Genomic DNA, 19,544 nt, shown 5'->3' on the forward strand with positions numbered 1-19,544 from the left:
TATAATGAAAACATCTGTGACACATTCACAGAGGACGAGGTCACAAAGGGACGACACGCAGAGGCTGTATTAAAGTCAAAAATCCAAATCTTTAGTCGTAAACAGGCAGTGGTTACAAACAGGAAGACAAGCAGTCCATTAAACAGTCTACAGGGTCAAACATACAGAGAATTCAAACAGCTATAAAAAAAATGACACTGAAAAACTTGACAAAGTGATGTGTGAGGCACCAAAGGGAAGCAGCAGAGTATATTCAATGAATTATCTTCAAATACAAAAGACAGAAACTCCTAAAGGCAGCATGCAAACTGAGCAGGATGTACAAAGGTCAGAGATTACAAATTAAATCAGAAAATGACTTCAAACTTACTGAGAGCAAGGCCTCTGTTACAAATCTGTCTAATAGAAAAACATGCTGTACAGATACAATAAGGTAAGTGTTCATGGTCATTTAAAAACTGGCTCTACCTGAACCACTTAAATATTTTATGAAGTCACTGAGTCGACAATTTCTAAAGTTTGTTTTCTTAATTGCAGTTAGAGTGTGGCTGGTAAGGATGAAAACACATACAGAGCGTAAACTGTCTTTGTTAGTAACAAACGTCAGGAAAGAAAAGACAAAACACACAAACACTCATGATATTCATGAATAATTAGAAAGCATCTAAACATTCTGGTCGTGGATTTTTACAGTCTTATTTGCACTCGGTCATCTTCATAATCATCCTGATCAATACATGACAGGGGAGGTCCTGAGGTGGGCGGGGCTCTCTGGTGATGTCAGCATGAAAGGCAGAACCAGCGTCAGCCACATGTTGGTGAAGCATCACAGTACACTGGTGTGGGTTCCTTTCCAGATGTTGGACATTTGATACTTCAATGTTGAGGCGAACAAGAAGACACAGTGTTGGGTGAGGTTACTGCAGGGTTTCTAACTGACCAAAAGCAGAAGCACACAGACCAACAGGGATCAGATGCTGAGTGTTAGAGGAACAAGCTCATCTGTGCTGATCACTGAATGCTGCTGTGTTCTTTTGTTGAAGTTGGCTGGTGGGACAGTCTAATAGTGATATCCTGCCCATCTGAGGAACAGTTTTAAAAAACACATGCAATACTTTGTTTGTATTACAGTCAAAGTTTATGTTAATTTTTGTCCTTTAAAAGTGTTGCTGTACTATAAAGTACTATAATTTGGGCTAAAATGGCTCAGATAGTCTCTCTCTCTCTCAGAGTATCTCCTTTGAAAGTGGAGACTTTTATCCACTGATCCACATCACTTTACCTAGATGTTTTCTTTGAAGCTGGATGAAGACTCCTCTCCCTCAATCCTGTTGCAGCTTTGTGGTCCAGTTGGCCTCTGAGGTCACAGTCAACATCTGTAGCAGAAGAGGGGAAATAAAAATCCAGGTTACCAAAACTGGGACCTTTTCCAAAATAGAGCGTAACTGGAATTTTTCAGCCTTACAGGCAGATAGTCGTCTAAAGCTGCAGCGTTTTCTTTTTAGCTTTTTCCAATCTCTGCTCTCTGCTTTCTCTGTGAACATGTCTGCTTTCTTGGCATGGGTCTGTCTGCTGTTGGTGAAGAGACTAAATCCACATACTCGCTACTAAGATCTCCTCAAGTAGTCTTAACCAGATAACAGTTTAAGAGTAAATGTCATCCTGAGAGTTTCACCTTGGGCAGATGCTGTCTTGCTAACATGCAATCATGAGCATTAATCTATGAGGTGAAAAAGAGATTTTAAAAACTCCAGCCACAAGTTTTATTTCATCTGTGTTTTGGTCAGAGTCCCGTCAGACCTCCAAAATGGTGTCAGAGTGTTTTCTATCCACCTTCCACGTGATGAGCACAGGCCTCAGGTCCAGACCTCCACGGGCACTATAGCCTCTTTGGAGCTAATAGGTGAAAGCAGGTTTTGTTGGGACATGAACTGAAGAGGAAACTGACGAGGAAGGCAAGGATCTTCTTCAGCTCCTCCGAGCCCGAGCCGGGACCTCTTTGCGTAGGCCAGCATTGGCCAGGTAGCCCTCCAACGTCGCTGGATGGCCGACAGTGGAAAACCTAGAGGAGTAAGAGAGAAAAAGCAGCTTGGAGCATGTCTTTATACTGTTTAGTTTTTAGAGCCACAGACTTTCTTTTAATCTCATTGTTCAGGATCTATGATTGATTATGTATTTATTGTATTCCTCCATGACTGTGTGACAGAAAGTGGAAAAAAATCAGCTTTACCTTTGTTGATATGCTTGTAATTTTAATATTGATTACATTGCCCATGAAATAATAGAAAGCTCATATATGAAAATGTATTTTAAAAAAGAAAGTTCATCTGAATACAAAGGAGTACACTCACCTTCCTGTAGATGGAGTTGTAGTGAGCGCTGGTGACCATCCAGGCCTCCTCGTAGAACTGATCACTGATTGGATCCAAAACATCGATGGAGGATCTGTGTAAGCGCTGAGGATCGTGCTGATGGACAGAACAGAAGGAGAGTGAGACAAGTGAAGATATACTAAACAATACTGTGAAATGAACTGACCCATACAGAGTTTGATTCAGAGGTGATTGACACATTATTTGACCACAAGCAATCTTTTCTGGTTTGATGCCGTCTTTGTAGCCAGAAACCAGCTCTCTCCTCGGCTTCCTCCACTACACGCTTCCCCCACGCCAGTCTCCTCAGTCACTATAAAGGGGAGAGTCATGAGTTCCATCACCCTCACCTGTGCCGTCCAACGTCCCGCCACCAGCCTCCACTGCAGCAGGCCAGAGACCACACCCCTGCCACAATAAGTAAAAGTATATCCTTGCTGTACCCTTAATGCTAAATATGCTAAATTAACCGCTCCCCTTGCCCCTTTGGGATTATTCTTATGTCACTGGGATGTTGACCTTTGACCTTCACATTAGAGAGGTGGGCAGACATAATTAGTGTATGAATTTTAAAGTAACAGGTAATAAAGAGAGTGTAGCAAATGTAGTCAGGTTTATTACTCTATATCACACATGAGTGCCCGAGGGAGGCGGGGCTGACTGGGGAGAAACAGGGAACATAGAGACAGGGGTGACTCGACATGAAATGATGAAACGTGGGACACGGGAACAGAAACTAAACACAGGCTAAGAAGAACACTGAGGCAGGGAGAACTAAGATTACTGAGAGCCTGATAAATAAGAATAACAAAAACCAAGAAAAACAATAGTCAAAGAATATTAAACGAAAAACACAAAGCATTGGGCCAGGACCCACTACTGTGACATTTATATGTGATAAAAACATTAAAAACTGGACAATCTGCTCAAATGTTGAAATCTTTCTACGTATACTTTAGGTTCAGCTCTCCATCCTGGCATTTGGTTAAGCATGATTCAAAAATTTTATTTTTAAATTGTTTTATTTTGTTTAACTGGTTTTAATTATTAGTTACTTTTTGTGAAAATTTGTTGCGACATTTAAAAATACATCATTTATTTTCAAAAAGGAAATTTAAAAAAGTATTTTTCAAACTTATTTGATTTAGAGGATCATATTTGACCAACGTAAATTTTTTAATTTCATATACAATGACTGAAACAGTGAACTAAATATCTGAAATCTTTCCTTGCTTAAAAGTTATAATCCTACTTAAGTTATAGTGCAAACGCTTAAGCAACAAATATACTTAATGCTCATTAATTAATATTTCACTTTAATGTTGCAACTACGCACTCACTTCTGTCTTTAAACAAAATATTTTCCAGTTACAGAAATCATGAAATCCAAACTAAAGTGTTACTGTTGCTATATGCATTTACTATAAATAATCGATGATGGTGCTGACATGAAGGAAGAGAAAGTTACAGGTTGCATCCTTTGAGTTTGTCTCCGTGCCTTTGGGCGATTTTCAGAAGGACAGATGTTTCTGTTCTATTCTTGAATTAATTTTTTCAAACACAAACACTATTTTAAAGCTTCTAGAGAGTAAAATAATAATGATAATTATAATAACAGTAATAAAAACAAAAGCTCTCAGATCCATCAAACCAAGCAGCAGAAAGAACAATAACAGAAGATAAAACTTTAACCTTGTAGACTTCATTATGTTCCAGCTGCTCTACAGACGCTGTGACCTCGAACTTAAGCAGGTCGTAAAGTATGTGCAGCTCAATAACTTCATAATTACACCCTGTGGTATTTAGGCAGCAGAACAACTAAGAATAACAACTACAAATAATGTTTTTAGGTTTTGTTTGTACTGCAAGGTTCAGTACAGGAGAAACAAACCAAGAGCAAATATTACGTCTCATTTACACCCGAGCACGAAGAGCCTTCAGAATTTATCAAATTGAATCATCTTTGTTTAGATGCAAGAAGAATCATATGGAAATGAAAAAGTATAAATATAAATCCGGAGCAAAGATATCCTCTAAATCAGCGTTGCACATGTGCAGCTGCTGGGATTCACTTAAGCATTCGGCTCGTCGCTGTTGCAGATTTTTCTCTCGCTGTTCTGGCTCACAGCGCTGCAAGCACAAAAATAAATATCCCCAAAGGTGTGAAAGGGAGCTAATTAGTAAGAGTATTGCTACTCTCCCCAGGAGTAGTCCAGCAGTAGAAATCAGTCCAATAACAAGGTGTGTAACATCTAGCAGGGTGACAGAAAAACCCAGGGTAACTTCTAAGGACCTCAACGTCTCTCCCACATTGCGTTTTTTAAACATGTTTCCATTTGTCACTTCAGTCTTTACTCTGAAATACAGGAAGAGAAATCGTGGCTGAAACAACTTCTCATGAAACCAGGGGTGTGGTCCAACAGTCAGTTTTGGTGAGGAAGGTTCCTAACTGAGAGAAGTGACCCAGAAGTATCTGTGTAGCAGCCACAATGAATCAAGATCATGAGCTTTATTAACTGATCAAAGTCTCTTCTTTCATCTTCTGTATTATTCAGTTTGCATTGGTAATGCCCATTATTGTAATGCTTTTTTAAGATGAGCAAAACTTTATTTTACTTTGGGTTAGCTGGGATAAGTGATGGATGGAGGGAATTTTACTTCAGTCACAGAAATCCTAAACAGGAAGGAGGAGCAGAGTTACAGTGGATCACTATCCAGCAGGGAAACAAGATTTATTTCAATTTCTTGGCCATGAGTGAGATTTACTAAGTGGGCAAATTATGGTGACGATACCATTCCAGAGTGATCTATTAATAGTGCACCAATTTACATTCAGAGATGCATGCAGCCAGTTCATTTCAGCATTAACCGGCTTTCTACCAACAGCAGCACAAAAACAGCAGATTTGATCATGGAGACACTGAATCTGCTAAACTAATTAAAACATTGTAAGTTCAGGTCTTCAGTTTACGTTTCTTTGTGAAAACAGCACAGCAAAGGAGACTCTGTGACGTTTTGATATAAGGGATAAATCTTCTGACCAAACATGCTGGGACTGTGTGAGGTCCTGAGGCTAAGAGTAAGGATTTATCCACAGGAGAGCTGTGTTCTTACAAACCATCCCACTGTGTAAACCTGACATCTGTGGAACAGCTGAGCTGTATGATGTGTACAAGGACACAAAACATTATTTACCATCAGATCCCGAGCCCTCCATGTGTTAATCAAGAAACTGCTGCTGTGCTACATCCATAAATAATGAATAAATTAGGAGCTGAAGCTAAAAGGACAGTTTATTTGTACCATCTTCATGTCAACACATTCAAGAACATCACAGATGAAGAAACATTAAAAACTTCCACACTACATAAAGCAAGAAAAATGGTTTTTCTTGCTTTATGTAGAAAAAACAGAAACATCAAACACCTCCAAGACTCTCTTTGAAAGAACTAAAAACCTTTATTCTCATGGTCCAATCATGAGTGAACTCCCCGATGAAGCCTTGTGTGCTAAAACATGTCAGAGTTTAAAGGTTAAATATGAGTTTCCAAAACGTTTTGCTGGAAAACAATGAACTATTGGACTGAGTTTCAATTATTTACAGACGAGCAAAACCAGGACGGAGAAAAAAGGACAAAACTGACTCAGTAAAACGACAGAAAATAAGATCCCATGTAAATCTGTATTATGTAGAAGTTCAGCCCAGCAACCAGTTCAGTTCAACACAAGTTTAAATGATTCTATCTGAACTCTGTGGAGCCTGATCTCAAGCTTTTTGAGTCTGACACTGAAACCAGAGGATCTTTCTGTCTCTTCAGATTCACTGTGATCCAGTGATGGGAGTGATTTCAGCCCTGAGTGATCACGCTGATGTTTGCACAGAGCAGACAATGAGGTGAATGTTTGGGCACATTGGTAACAGTGAAACAGTTTATTAGTAACGTGGGATCGTTTGTGTTCGGAGTATGAACTGAGATTCCTGAAGCTCTTGTCACACTGGTCACAGCTGTAGTTTCCTTCCATGTGTGTACGTTCATGCCTGTTACGACTACATGAATCTGAGAAGCTTCTGTCACAGTGTCTGCACTTGTATGGTTTCTCTCCTGTGTGGACTCGTTTGTGTCTTTTAAGCTTACTTGCAGTGGTGAAGGATGACCCACACTGATCACAGAGGTGCTTTTTAACCCCACTGTGAATCAGTTCATGTCGTTTTAAGTCACCTGATGTGGTGAAGCTTCTCCCACATTCTTTGCAGTATTTCAGTTTGTCTCCAGTGTGTCTACGTTGATGTGTTTTTAGGGTCTTTTGCCAACTGAAAGTTTTTCCACAGACGTCACAATGAAAGTCTTTCCCACCACCACAGTGATGACAGGGTTGAGAACTGGATCCATCTGTGTCGCTCTGCTTCTAAACAAAGACACAAAGACAGTGTAAGTCAGTCCTTCAACATTTTTATCCTGAACGTCGCCTGAAATAAAGAGCATCTCTGCAGACGTCCAATTACATTTGACTGTTTCAGTTAACACACTCAGTTTACTGGGCTGCAATAACTACAATACTACCACCATAATACTACAGTAATACTAAAATCATAACTGACATGAAAATCTGAATAATCACTCAGAGCTGCTTTTCCATGCAGTAGAATTGCTAACATGCTAACACAGTTTAATGAGCAGAGTTGTTCCAAACAGTCAGGCTAAAATGACAAGATAACAATATAAATACATACCTCACAGTAACTGCACTTGTAGAGTCTCTTTCTGCTGTGGATCTGTTGGTGTTGTCTCAGGTAATGTGGAGATTTAAAAGTCTTCTCACACAGGTCACATTTATAAGGTCGTCCCTCAGTGTGGGTAAACATGTGTTGTTTTAACTGTGTGTCTGTAGCAAAGTATTTGCCACACTGTTCACAGCAGTACACATCATGTCTGGTGTGAATGCGTAGGTGTATATTTCGGTTCCCTCTCCGGCTGAAAGTTTTTCCACAGATGTCACAGCTGTACGCCTTAATTCCAGAGTGGCTAACTAGATGACTCTGTAAGTTGCTACTGCGAGTAAAAGCTCTGCCACACTGATCACAGCTGTACGCTTTAACTCCACTGTGGATGAGTTGGTGTTGTTTTAGGGAACGCTTCAAGGAAAAAGACTTTCCACACAAGTCACAGCTGAACGGTCTCTCTCCAGTGTGGATGACCTGATGCTGTTTTAGTTTATCCTTCCTAGCAAACTCCTTCCCACACTCGTCACAGCTGTATGCCTTAATTCCAGAGTGGGTAAGTAGATGATTCTGTAAGTTCCAACTGTGAGTAAAAGCTCTGCCACACTGATCACAGCTGTACGCTTTAACTCCACTGTGGATGACCTGATGGTGTTTTAGATTAGCCTTCAAAGTAAAACCCTTCCCACACTCGTCACAGGTGTGTGTTTTCTCTCTCTTTCTTGGTTGAGGTTTGTCGGCCTCCTGAGAGCGCTGACTTCTCGCTCCATGTTGGTCCTGCAGTGACAGAGATACAAACAGAGGCAGTGAGTGAAATGCAGTCGTGGAACAAACTCAACCTTCAAACTCCCTCCATTAACACTAGTTTTAAACCTGAAGGTGGAGTGTGGCACCAAACACCTTAAAGGTCTCTTATCCCCACCTGCTGGTAGTTCTAACACATTACATCCAACCTGCTGTTAAAAATAATTCATGACTGTTCAAACACTAAAATCATGCCCATCCCTCCTGATTGCACGCGCAAATAATATAAATTATATTATTTTATAATTTATATTATTTTGTTGTTTCTAATACATATTTCTATATTTTGTATAGATTTATACATAATTATTCAGTGATAATAAATCCTATGTTTGTTTATTTGGTTATTCAAAAAGAACCCCATTAGCTTCCACAACAGATGTTGCTCGTCTTCCGTCAAATACTATCACATAAAATATTATACAGTAAAGTGGATTCAAGATATCCACATGATTTGGGTCTTACATCCACAATGAGGTTTCACAATTGTTAAAATATAAGCAATCAATAATAATAATAATAATAATAATAATAATAATAATAATAACAACATTGAGGCACATTACACAAATTTCAAAAACAAACCATCTCTTACAATATTTACAACAACTAAAAGTTCTGTAAATCGGCTTTTAAATGTTCATTGAAGTTTTGAATAGTAGCTAATTCTCTAATTTTATAAGGCAATTTATTCCACTTAAACGTTGCTCTAAATATAACAGTTTTACAAAAAGTTACTTTTAACTCGAGCATTTACTAAATTGCAGTTTGTTGAAAACTGTGTAATATGATTATGTATTTCATCTGGATACTGCAGCTGAGCAGAAATAAATGTGGTGTGTTTAAGAGAATTGCTTTCTTTATAAATACAAGTAAGCCATAGAATATTTTAGCCTGTACAGGAAGCCAAGAAAGTTGATTATGCATTTTATCAATATTATTATAGTATGAACATCTTAACACTAATCTGGACGCCTTATTCTGGACTAACTGAAGTCTGTGTAGATCTGTCTTATTAGCTGCTGACCAAATGATTGAACAATACTCCAGATGAGACATTACTAGTGCATTAATGACATCTTTCATAATTGAAGTGATACAGAAAGAGCATTTCATAGCCATAGCTATGCCTTGTCCCATTTTCTTAATAACAGAGTCGATGTGCTGAGACCATGAAAGGTGGAGATTTATGGTAACTTCTTATGAGCGCCTGCAATCGTTCTGGTGCTGTGACATGAAAACAAACGCTGACCCGAGACTCAGTTTTGCCTCTTTTGATCATTTTAATGTGTGATTAGTGCACAATCAGGGTGCCTTTCATGTAGGACTAGGCTATATCATACCGTTGACGGTAATACCGGTATAATGTTGGGCAACGATAAGAAAATGAAATATCACGATAGAATATGGGTAAAACGCGCATGCGCAGTGCTTTTGTTTTCATACGCACATGGAGGAAAAAACATGGCGGTGACGGAGAATGAGAAGGGTGAAAGCGGATCGTTGAATGAAACAGATGAACCAGAATTGGTTTGTAAAAATGCTTCAACTTCAGTGGTGTGGAACTGGTTTAGCTTTCGTACGTCAGATACACAACAAACTCTATTTGTGGTAGGACATGCTAGCAGGCCGTCGTTATTACCGTGTTTTTTGTGGAGTTGTAAAGTATTTTGTCTCGCGTCAATTATATCATCTGCTACATCGTTATCGCAAATTTTCAAATGTATATCGTGATAAATATTTTCGGTCATATCGCCCTGCTCTGTCTGTCACCTTCTGTGTTGAGCTCATTGTTTTCTCTGTAGTGGCTGAGCTGAGTCCAAGTAGCTGAAAATGTTCCTCTGCTGCTCCGTCAGACTCTTCTCCTCCTGCTGATCAGGTGGGACACAAAACAGATCTTTGTTAGGCTCCACACTGCACTGAAGAGTCAAAGGGTCTCATATGTTCATCTGACAAGTAAAAGAACACATTTTTGCTTCCCGAGGTGGGAAACTTGTTGGAAACAAACACAAAAAGCTTGAGCACTGATACCTGGCATTGCTGGCATTGAAAGATGCAATGCCAGCAATGAGGATTGTCAAGACTAAAACAATCATTAAGCAAAGACAACTAATCCCCACCACGATTTTTTGATACGGGCAACCGCCCGTATCAAAAACCGCTACTGCGTGTCACAAGTTAATCTGGCTGTAGGCTATGGTACTTGGCCAGAGGTTGCGCTGGTTGACTCGACTCCATTTGAGTGCACACAAAGTAAATTGCACACTTTAGCTGTGCAGCGAAAATGAAAATCGCCCGTATCAAAAACCGCTACTGCCTATACTACTGTGCTGTGATGTCGCTCGTAAGGGTGAAACTCATTGTGAAACGTTTGAGAACCACTGCTACAGAACAATGGAGATTTCCGTTATATGGTAACGCCTGCAACTCACGTGACGCCCAGAATTGTACAATACTGATGCTCGAGAGCGCGCGTGTGATGCAAGTATGTGTAGAGTGTTGAGCGCGTGATCAGTGGTGAGAAAAACAACTCACGAAACTTGACCTTTCTTTACTCGTGGCTCACTTGCACTTCTAATCTATTCTTTTGCACACACGCACACACAGCCAGCTGCTGTTTCCTGTTTTGCTACACTCTGGAGAGCCTCGCCTTTAACGGTCTCCTCTCACAGAGAGCAACAGAAAACTTAAAAAAACTCGAGATTGACTGAACTCAGTTCAAAGTTACCTTGACACTTACCTTTAGATGTGAGAGGTAGCGATGGTCTGCTTGAAGCTGACGCTCCGGTGCGTGTGTGAAAAAGATCAACATACTGCTTCAGAAGCACCGTGTCGAGGCTTGATTCGTTTGGCCAGAGTCACGTGATTAGTGACGTCTGAAGCTTCATTTAGAATGTACCTTTTTTTAATTGAACTTTATTGAAACACACAATAAGTATACAACATACAAACACATGAAGTTTAAGAAAGAACAGAACATGAACATACAAAATCAGGGGTAAAAAATTATCTCATCAGTATGCGCAAAAATCAACATATATATATTATTCTGAGAGCCTTTTTGTTGGTTGAGTCTGATATTGATTGTATGTACAATTCCATATCCTTCTAAAAAGGCAGAAATATGGTGTTTTATTAATAAACTTACATTTATGGATAAAAAATTAGCCAAAAGTATTAACAAATTTATTATAAAAAAACATTTATCATTCTTCCTGGTGAACTTAAAGAAACAGAATAAAACATTTTCCCATCATTAAGAAAACTCCCTTAAAATATGGACAATAACAAAACTGTTAAATTCTTCCAGAATCTCTGTGTAGAGGAACAGTACCAAAAAAGATGTGCTACAGTTTCTAGATGATCCCCACAGAAAGTTCAATTAGTATTTATGTGTCTTTTAAATGTTACCATATAGTGACTGGCTGGGTAACATTTATGAAGAATTTTACATGAGATATCCTTCACCTTGTTTACAATTAGATATTTATGGGACCATCCAGACTGTCTTCCAGGTGATATCTGGAACATGTCGGTTCCAGTAAGATATTATATATATGGGAGAGACACGATATCTTCTTGGAATAAACTACGTATTCTCTTATTGCTGTTACCAAGTTCCTGTGAAAAGCAGATTTTTCCCACTGCTGACTCAGCTGGATCAGGGAGAGTGACTGAGGTAGATATTGAACTGTCAGTGTTTTTATATAACATTAAAGTACCTGAGGGTATGGCACCAAGCACCATTGAGAATTCCCAAACACTTACGGGAAAATTATAAAATGTAAGGAATTCATTGTAAGTAAGTCGTACTCCCTCTTTATTAACCAGCTGAGCCACCAATAGGATCCCATTTTGGGCCTAAGTTTCCAGGAAAAGTGATTTATTTTTAAATAAAATATCTCTCTTGTTCCAGATGAGGTGGACGTCACAACAATGTGATTGGTCACTGGCAATGTTGAACCTGGAACAACATTTATTATGATGATGTGGGAACAACACCGACACGAGGATATCAGATCATTCCAGGATGAAGGTCAAAGGGAAAGTCCCTGGGACTCTTCCGGTTATGTTTCCATCCGGCGTAGTCATCTGACCGGTCCGTGCTATATCGCCCGTCTTGACCCGGAGTGGTATAACGTTTTGTAGAAAAGTTGGATCGATTCTCTCTCTCCCTCTCTTTCTCACTCTTACAAAAATAATAAATTCTCTGGGGGGGGGGGGCTTCTCATACATTTATGGTACCCGACGGAGGAAACATTGACCGGGATTGAACCGACGGTCGTCTGACTCCTTCTTGATGTGCGTAAAACAAGGCCATTTTCTTTTAGGGTTTCTGTCTATTTTCTGTTAATGGGAAAACCTGTTGTAAAAAGTAGCTACACAGGGAGTGCAGAATTATTAGGCAAGTTGTATTTTTGAGGAATAATTTTATTATTGAACAACAACCATGTTCTCAATGAACCCAAAAAACTCATTAATATCAAAGCTGAATGTTTTTGGAAGTAGTTTTTAGTTTGTTTTTAGTTTTAGCTATTTTAGGGGGATATCTGTGTGTGCAGGTGACTATTACTGTGCATAATTATTAGGCAACTTAAAAAACAAGTATATACCCATTTCAATTATTTATTTTTACCAGTGAAACCAATATAACATCTCCACATTCACAAATATACATTTCTGACATTCAAAAACAAAACAAAAACAAATCAGCGACCAATATAGCCACCTTTCTTTGCAAGGACACTCAAAAGCCTGCCATCCATGGATTCTGTCAGTGTTTTGATCTGTTCACCATCAACATTGCGTGCAGCAGCAACCACAGCCTCCCAGACACTGTTCAGAGAGGTGTACTGTTTTCCCTCCTTGTAAATCTAACATTTGATGATGGACCACAGGTTCTCAATGGGGATCAGATCAGGTGAACAAGGAGGCCATGTCATTAGTTTTTCTTCTTTTATACCCTTTCTGGCCAGCCACGCTGTGGAGTACTTGGACGCGTGTGATGGAGCATTGTCCTGCATTGTCATGTTTTTCTTGAAGGATGCAGATTTCTTCCTGTACCACTGCTTGAAGAAGGTGTCTTCCAGAAACTGGCAGTAGGACTGGGAGTTGAGCTTGACTCCATCCTCAACCCGAAAAGGCCCCACAAGCTCATCTTTGATGATACCAGCCCAAACCAGTACTCCACCTCCACCTTGCTGGCGTCTGAGTCGGACTGGAGCTCTCTGCCCTTTACCAATCCAGCCACGGGCCCATCCATCTGGCCCATCAAGACTCACTCTCATTTCATCAGTCCATAAAACCTTAGAAAAATCAGTCTTGAGATATTTCTTGGCCCAGTCTTGACGTTTCAGCTTGTGTGTCTTGTTCAGTGGTGGTCGTCTTTCAGCCTTTCTTACCTTGGCCATGTCTCTGAGAATTGCACACCTTGTGCTTTTGGGCACTCCAGTGATGTTGCAGCTCTGAAATATGGCCAAACTGGTGGCAAGTGGCATCTTGGCAGCTGCATGCTTGACTTTTCTCAGTTCATGGGCAGTTATTTTGCGCCTTGGTTTTTCCGCACGCTTCTTGCGACCGTGTTGACTATTTTGAATGATTGTTCGATGATCACGCTTCAGAAGCTTTGCAATTTTGAGACTGCTGCATCCCTCTGCAAGATGTCTCACTATTTTTGACTTTTCTGAGGAAGGAAAGGATGTTGCCTAATAATTATGCACACCTGATATAGGGTGTTAATGTCATTAGACCACACCCCTTCTCATTACAGCGATGCACATCACCTAATATGCTTAATTGGTAGTAGGCTTTCAAGCCTATACAGCTTGGAGTAAGACAACATGCATGAAGAGGATGATGTGGACAAAATACTCATTTGCCTAATAATTCTGCACTCCCTGTAGGGACAGCAAGTAGGCCTGCAGAGCGAGAGCGAAGTGCTCTAATAGGGTGATATGGTACTACAAGGTCATTAAGATAAGATGGGGCCTGATTATTTAAGACCTTGTATGTGAGGAGCAGGATTTTGAATTCAATTCTGGATTTAACAGGAAGCCAATGAAGGGAAGCCAAAACAGGAGAAATATGCTCTGTCTTTCTAGTCCCTGTCAGTACTCTTGCTGCAGCATTTTGGATTAGCTGAAGGCTTTTCAGTGAGTTTTTAGGACATCCTGATAATAATGAATTACAGTAGTCCAGACTGGAAGTAATAAATGCATGAACTAGTTTTTCAGCATCACTCTGAGACAGGATATTTCTAATTTTAGAGATGTTGCGTAAATGGAAGAAGGCAGTCTTATATGTTTATTTAATATGTGCATTGAAGGATATATCCTGGTCAAAAATGACTTCAGGGTTCCTCACAGCGTTACTGGAGGCCAAGGTAATGCCATCCAGAGTAAGAATCTGGTTAGATAACATATTTCTAAGACTTTCAGGGCCGAGTACAATAACCTCAGTTTTATCTGAATTAAGAAGCAGAAAGTTAGCGGCCATCCAGATTTTTATGTCTTTAAGACATTCCTGCAGTTTAACTAATTGGTGTGTGTTACCTGGCTTCATGGATAGATAGAGCTCCGTGTCATCTGCATAGCAGTGAAAATTTATGCTATGTCTTCTATGGGAAGCATGTATAATGTAAATTGAATTGGTCCTAGCACTGAACCCTGTGGAACTCTATAATTGACCTTAGTGTGTGAAGAGGACTCTCCATTTACATGTACAAATTGGAGTCTATTAGATAGATATGATACAAACCACTGCAGTGCAGTACCTGTAATACCTATAGCATGTTCTAATCGCTCTAATAGGATATTATGGTCAACAGTATCGAACGCAGCACTAAGGTCTAACAGGACAAGCACAGAGATGAGTCCTCTGTCAGAGGCCATAAGAAGATAATTTGTAACCTTCACTAAAGCTGTTTCTGTGCTGTGCTGAGCTCTGAAACCTGACTGAAACTCTTCAAATAAGCCATTCCTCTGCAGATGATCTGTTAGCTGTTTGACAACTACTCTTTCAAGGATTTTTGATATGAAAGGAAGGTTGGAGATTGGCCTATAATTAGCTAAGACTGCTGGGTCTAGAGATGGCTTTTTGAGTAAAGGTTTAACTACAGCCACCTTGTAGGCCTGTGGTACATAGCTGATTATTAGAGATAGGTTGATCATATTTAAGACTGAAGAATTAATTAATGGCAGGACGTCTTTGAGCAGTTTTGTAGGAATGGGGTATAAAAGACACGTTGATGAGATGATGAGAGATGATGATGAGATAGCCTTTATTTGTCAGTTGCAGGTCTTTTGCCCACAACCGAGATGACAGACCTTGCCGACCGTACATACAATACACAAACATCACATTGGGGAGACAGGTCAGGCTAGGTAGCGAGGAACAAACATTGAAATGTGTAACACAAAAGGATAATACAGGAATGCACAGATATCAACACACCATAGCACAATAAACACAGACAAGCAACATGGGAAAGAGTTCCAGTGTGTACATCTGATCTGCGACCGCTGCAATCTTTCGATTGCGCCTCCAACTGACCCAATGTCCACATCAGAGGGGAGGTAAGCGTTGGAGGTGGCGTTGGATCCGGGATAGGGAGGGTGATGCGTCGGTGAGTGCTTATCAGTATCAGTATATGTATGTGTGTTTGTGTCCATAGTTCAGCTGAGACAGTGTCCTTCGCCCTGCCAGGCTAAGTAAACAGTCTTCCAGCCAACCCTGGTGGCCTTGCATGGAATGGGAAGGAACAGACTAAACACAGTCGTTATCAGGGTGTTCAGCTCCGACCTTGCTGCTGGCGCCGAGAGGGTATCCGCATGAAGTGATGGTATTTTTTACTTTAGTGCGAACAGCTCATATGAATTTCAAAGCAGTTCTACAGTCCAAAACTGGTCTCTCACTCTCCCGTTGGAGAGCCGCGAGCTTCGCCATACTTGCGTTCTGTGATGTTGTCATTTCTTGTGCTCAAGGAGCCAATTTCTGAGAACTCACAGCAGTGTGCCTCCCCGAGATGTAATCCAATTTTGCGCCCAGAGATGTTATTCCGAGCTAGCCCTTCCGAGATGTATCCAGTCTGCAGTCAGAGATCTTATTCTGAGTATTCACAGCAGCCGTAGCCTCTCCAAGATCTTATCCGTGCTGACTCAATGAGCCCATTTTGAGAAACTCACGCCTCTCCCATCGTTCCAATCCCAGTGGGCAGCCTTGTGGGGGTTTGAACAGCCGATTCCGCTTTCTTAATTCTTCGATAAGCCAGGGCCAAGCCAGCTCCGATCAGCCAGAACCCTGTTACCATGGTTCCGAATAGGTAGATATCTTCAGCACTCAGGCTCACCCAAGCCCAAACTTCTCGTTGAGAAAGGGGTGTCAATTGCATTTAGGGACCAGTTGATCCAATCCATAATTCCTCTTTTAGGTTTTAGAGAACAGACTGTGAGAGAGTGTTCCAGGGAAAATACAAAAAAAACCCCACGAGACTAGACAAGGACATAAGCAGGGAAGATTTAGGGAGAGGAGAAAAAGTGCGTCCGCCTCCTCCGAGAGCAAAAGAAAGAGCTGATGGTTTGGAGGAAGTAATTATTGAAGTTAACTCAGAAAGATCAATTGGAGAAAAAGAGTCTAACTTAACATCGATGGTACTAAAAGTAGCTGTAGATAATATTACATCTGTGGGATGATTATTGGTAATTTTTTCTCTAATGATAAAAATTTGTTAATATCCAAAGACCAAAAGTCAAGATGCTCGTCAAACTTCACTCCGATTATACAAAAAAGAATCCGAAAAAAGTTCAACCAGTGGCTGCAAAGGGATTTATCTCTGAAAGGTAGAGTTTTAATTACTAAAGCTGAAGGGATATCCCGACTGGCATATGCTGCTCTCTCCTTACATCTGGATAAGAAGATTAGTAAAGACATTGACTGCATGCTCTTTAATTTTATATGGAAAAACAACAGACATATTTTATTTAAAAATAAATCACATTTCCTGGAAACTTGAGTCCAAAATGGGATCCTATTGATGGCTCAGCTGGTTAATAAAGAGGGAGCACTACTTACTTACAATGAATCCCTTACACTATATAATTTTCAAGTCAGTGTTTGGGAATTCTCAATGGTGCTTGGTGCCATACACTCAGGTACTTTAATGTTATATAAAAACACTGACAGTTCAATATCTACCTCAGTCACTCTCCCTGATCCAGCTGAGTCAGCAGTGGGAAAAATCTGCTTTTCACAGGAACTTGGTAACAGCAATAAGAGAATACGTAGTTTATTCCAAGAAGATATCGTGTCTCTCCCATATATATAATATCTTACTGGAACCGACATGTTCCAGATATCACCTGGAAGACAGTCTGGATGATCCCATAAATATCTAATTGTAAACAAGGTGAAGGAAATCTCATGTAAAATTCTTCATAAATGTTACCCTGCCAGTCACTATATGGCAACATTTAAAAGACACATAAATACTAGTTGAACTTTCTGTGGGGATCATCCAGAAACTGTGACACATCTTTGTTGGTACTGTTCCTCTACACAGAGATTCTGGAAGAATTTAGCAGTTTTGTTATTGTCCATATTTTAAGGGAGTTTTCTTAATGATGGGAAAATGTTTTATTCTGTTTCTTTAAGTTCACCAGGAAGAATGATAAATTTTTTTTATTATACATTTCTTAATACGTTTAGCTAAATTTTCTATCCATAAATGTAAGTTTATTAATAAAATGCCATATTTTTGCCTTTTTAGAAGGATATGGAATAGTACATACAATTAATATCAGACTCAACCAACAAAAAGGCTCTCAGAACAATATTTATATATGTTGATTTTTTTCGTGTACTCATGTAATTATTGTTTTACCCCTTGTTTTTTATGTTCATGTTCTGTTCTTTCGTAAACTTCATCTGATGGCGCGTTATGGAAGCCTCGCTTCTGTCAGTCTGCCCCAGGGCAGCTGTGGCTACAAATGTGGTTTGCCTCCACCAGTGTGTGAATGTCAGAGTGATTGAATAGTGGCATTGTAAAGCGCTTTGGGTCCCTTGAAAAGCGCTATATAAATCCAATCCATTATTATTATTATTATTATTATTATTATTATTATTAGTTGAAAAACTGTCTAAAGTCTTTAATAAAATGATCAGCATTCTGCTCTACCAGGTGTAACAATTGAGTTTAACATCCAGCCATCCATGAAAACTGAATTTTTTGACATTTAATGGAGTTAGAAGTTAGCAGGAAGTTAGCTCGCTAGCTTCTATCTAAATACAATATAGTCAAAGGAGCTTGCAAAGAAAAGCGTCTGGACTTCTTTAAGTTACTTGAAGACGTTTCACCTCTCATCCGAGAAGCTTCTTCAGTTCTAAGGTCAAATGGTGGAGAGTCCCAGATATAAACCTAGTGGGAGTATCCCCCCACAGAGGGACAAAAGGACCCCCTGATGATCCTCTAATCGCCTGAGACAAGGTGTGAAACTGGGTGTGGGTCCCAATCAGCCAGAGTTTCGGGTGAGTTCATTGTGAAACCTGGCCCCACCTTATCATGCGAATTCCTGAGATCAGATGGCCCAGGATGTGAGTGGGCGTTAAGGCGTCTGGGAAGGGGTTTTGTCTTTCGGGTGAACCAGTTTTTGTCTGAGCGTGTTGCTGGGTCTGAAATGCACCGGGATGTCATGCTTGGAGAAAACTCTCCTGAGTTTTTCTGATACACCGGCTACATAGGGGATGACAATGTTGTTGCGTCTGTCCTTCTTATCAGGACATCTTATCTTGGTCCCTCTGTGGGGGGTTACTCCCACTAGGTTTATATCTGGGACTCTCCACCATTTGACCTTAGAACTGAAGAAGCTTCTCGGATGAGAGGTGAAACGTCTTCAAGTAACTTAAAGAAGTCCAGATGCTTTTCTTTGCAAGCTCCTTTGACTACGATGACCTGGATGACTGAGAACCTTCACAGACATAAATACAATATAGCATGTCCTGACTGCGGGGTTTTGGAAACAATTTGAAACGTACAGCTCTGTTATCACTTCCAACATAAATGAAGACAGAAAACTAAAGTGACGTTTGTAGGGTTACTGAAGTTTGGCTAGCTGGTATATAATGATGTGCTACGTGACCGCTAGCGACACAGCCATGTTAGCATAATATAAACAAGCTAACTTTTTTTCCACTCGATAAAAGTTAACGTGAGTGTTCTCGGAGGTCAGGAACAAATGTAATCGCATGGCAGGATGCTGTAAAAGGACCAAACTTCAGCCAGGAGAACAACTGAGATAATCCATCCACAATACGAGGTTAGTCATTCATATACTGCTGCATGGGCTGGGCTGTAGTTACATCCTAAGGTTTTAAAAACTGAGCTTAAATAAATGATTAGCGGTAATAAAAGCCGAGGGAGGTCAACAGTGATCACTGACTGTTTTAGGAGCTTTTTGAGATTAAATAGAAGAAAATACAAAACATTAAACATGTTAACAACACAAAAGCCATATTAAACGCAGACTACTTTAGGTCCGGAAGTAGGATTCGTCACATCATCACTTAACGACCGGATTGAAATCAGTTACACAGCGATTAAAAAGAAACAAAAATGGCAAGAAGCTGTTGTATTATTAACAGCAATAGCCGGTGAC

General features: G+C 40.0%; 1 long non-coding RNA gene across 1 annotated transcript; it reads right to left on the reverse strand.

The window, feature by feature from the left end:
• Positions 1-214: 214 nt before the first annotated feature.
• LOC113029434 (uncharacterized) lies at positions 215-3,357 on the reverse strand. Its single transcript, XR_003273413.1, has 4 exons — positions 2,352-3,357; positions 1,834-2,062; positions 1,283-1,376; positions 215-931 (listed from the first exon to the last, which is right to left on the reverse strand). It is a non-coding gene; the product is annotated as an uncharacterized LOC113029434 (long non-coding RNA).
• Positions 3,358-19,544: the final 16,187 nt, after the last annotated feature.

This window comes from Astatotilapia calliptera, chromosome 9, assembly GCF_900246225.1.
Source record: "Astatotilapia calliptera chromosome 9, fAstCal1.2, whole genome shotgun sequence".
NCBI lineage: Eukaryota > Metazoa > Chordata > Actinopteri > Cichliformes > Cichlidae > Astatotilapia > Astatotilapia calliptera.